This window comes from Pteropus vampyrus, unplaced genomic scaffold (assembly GCF_000151845.1).
Source record: "Pteropus vampyrus isolate Shadow unplaced genomic scaffold, Pvam_2.0 Scaffold75, whole genome shotgun sequence".
Classification (NCBI taxonomy): domain Eukaryota; kingdom Metazoa; phylum Chordata; class Mammalia; order Chiroptera; family Pteropodidae; genus Pteropus; species Pteropus vampyrus.
This window is the reverse complement of record NW_011888856.1, coordinates 1,276,578-1,278,936: the sequence shown is the minus strand read 5'-3', so window position 1 is coordinate 1,278,936 and position 2,359 is coordinate 1,276,578. Positions and strand designations below refer to the sequence as shown.

General features: G+C 48.5%; 1 protein-coding gene and 1 long non-coding RNA gene across 2 annotated transcripts in view; one reads left to right on the top strand and one right to left on the bottom strand.

Annotated features, from left to right (window-relative positions):
* Nucleotides 1–2,359, top strand: part of RP9 (RP9, pre-mRNA splicing factor) — a 167,805-nt gene that overhangs the window by 147,553 nt on the left and 17,893 nt on the right. The gene's annotated exons all lie outside the window — the stretch shown is intronic.
* LOC111741246 overlaps nucleotides 1–2,359 on the bottom strand; it is a 17,428-nt gene that overhangs the window by 7,549 nt on the left and 7,520 nt on the right. The window lies entirely within an intron of this gene.

Genomic DNA, 2,359 nt, shown 5'->3' with positions numbered 1-2,359 from the left:
ACCCTCCTCAGTTCAGGAGTCCATCCCCCCGGTTCAGGGTCTCTTCACCCATGGCTCACCTTACCCACCACCACCTCTCCTGCAAGCCAGTGTGTTCCTGTTCACCCCCTCATCCGCCACCTCGCACGACAGCTGTTCCGAATTCGGCGCTCGGACCTGCTCTAGTTGGAGGTCTGTGACTGGGAGGGTCTGCGGTGTCACCCCGACCTGCCTCGAGTCCGACCTCTGCAACCTGGAACGTCTATCGCGGAGCAGAGCGCACGTGCTGCCTGTCGCGCAGGCCCCGCCCCCACCGCCTGCCTGCGCATGCGCCCTGTGCGAGGCCCCGCCCCCGTCGTTCTGCTGGAGGCGCGGGAAGAACCCCGGTCGCGCTTAGGTGTGGAGGCGTGGAGGGGTGCTCTGCACCACGCCCTGAGATGCAGCCTTAATCGTCCCTTCTGGCCCTCCTTCCTGCGCGAGGACGCCCTGGCGTTGGCTTTTCCAGAGGCCTGGACAGTTCCTTGTCCCCCTCGTTCTTCTGAACTGACCCCTCCATTTAAGCGTGTTGAGTTAGGACAAGTTATTGCTGCTTCTCTGAGCTCCTGGTCTCCTACCCTAAAGCTGCTGGCTGTTAAGCAAGAGGAGCTGACCAAGGGAAAGGAGAGAGGGAGGAGGAGGCCAGCATGCTTAATGCCACCAGGAGTAAAATCTGGAAGAAGCTTTGGCAATTAGGATGCCACTGGTTAGGGAAAGTGCTGGGACAGGAAGCCACAGCAAGTCGTTTGTGGGGTGTTTGAAAGTGAAGCTGGCAAATAACAGACTGCTCCTTATTTGTACTTTTCTTTAAAGATAGACATTTATAAACTTTTGTCTCCTGAATGGAGAGACGGGGTTGTTAAAGATTGCGAGAAGTTCAAGTAATGCATTATGGCACATACTGTATGTTCTGCGCTTGCAGGGCCCTGTATGTGAATGCTCCCTTAAATTTTGCGCCCTACCTAGCGGCCTAGAATTGTCAGGAAGAGAAAGTAAATATTGTCAGAGAAGAGTTGATCAAATGGGGAAAAAGTAATAGAAGTCTTCTACATGAGAGCCAAAGAGCTAGAGGAGATAGGTTGTGGTCAGAGAATGGAAATTTGAAGCTTAGGATTTCATAGTTGGAGCAGTTGCAAGTTATAACAAGGTCCACCAGGTGGCCATGGTAGAGGTTTGCCAAAGTGTTATGGGAGTGAAGGTCATTGGCCCTGAGGAAGGAAAAAATCTGGGAAGTTGTGGTTTTGGATGAGTCACTCCATCCTTCCTTAATATTGTAGTCATTATAGGTTCTCATGTCCTCAATGAATGTGGCAGAGTGACCAGAAAGGTGAGAGATAGAAACAGCCCAAGATGTTTATATTTGTAATTTTATGATGTTTTTCTTAAAGAGAGTTCCCCAAATTTTAGAATACTCAGTCTCCATAAACTTGGATCTGCCACAAACTAGTGGTCATGTCTCAGCCCTGCAGTGCATGGACAGTGGGAGAATGGAGACCTCCTTATGAGGGCAGCTCAGGAGTGGAACGTCCTTGGGAGGAAACACAGTTCAGGGACTACTCAGTGAATACGTTGAGGAATATGGTAGCTCATTTGTAGCCAAACAGGGCATCCAGGTGGCATAATTAAGAGGGGTTGTAGGTAGATTACCAGGGAGCAGGACTGGAATGAGAATGTCCCCCAAATCCCTGCTAACTGGTTTTTGGGTTTGAGGCAGTGCTGCAAGATATCAAGGATGAAATATACAGTGGTAATATACTGGTCCATAGAGTCCACCTAGACGTCTTATGTAAAGTTTTTTGTGCAAACTGAGGCATTTTGTGTGGAGTGGGGTGTCAGAGGTTAGGTGGTGGTTGCTATTTTAGTGTTAATGTCCAGTTAGTGAACTATGTGTTCTCTGCTCAGGATTCCAAATGCATATTATTATCATCTCTATTTTAAGATGAGGATACCTGAGATTCAGGGAGGTTAAGTAATCTGCGCATATGTGTGAAGTTACAATCCTACTAGTTGGAAGAGGGGTGAGCTGAGGTCTTTGAATTCTCAGCCCCAATGCCTTTTCTAGTGCCTGGGTGGTCAGTGTCGCCATCATTGTGACGATTTGACAGTCTCTGTCTCATGAAAGTAGAGTGATTTCTACTTTCCTCTCAGTTGACACATTGATTTCAGATTGAAATTTTAGACACAGTGCAATGACGGTCTATGTTTCCACACCTTGAGCCTGTCTTTAACATTTTGGTCAGTAATGAACACATCGAGCATGCTCAGCCTCACTAGTGATCCTTCATTCATTCATCCCCTCCACAAATGTTTGAGTCCCTACAATGAGACCAGCACAATTCTAACC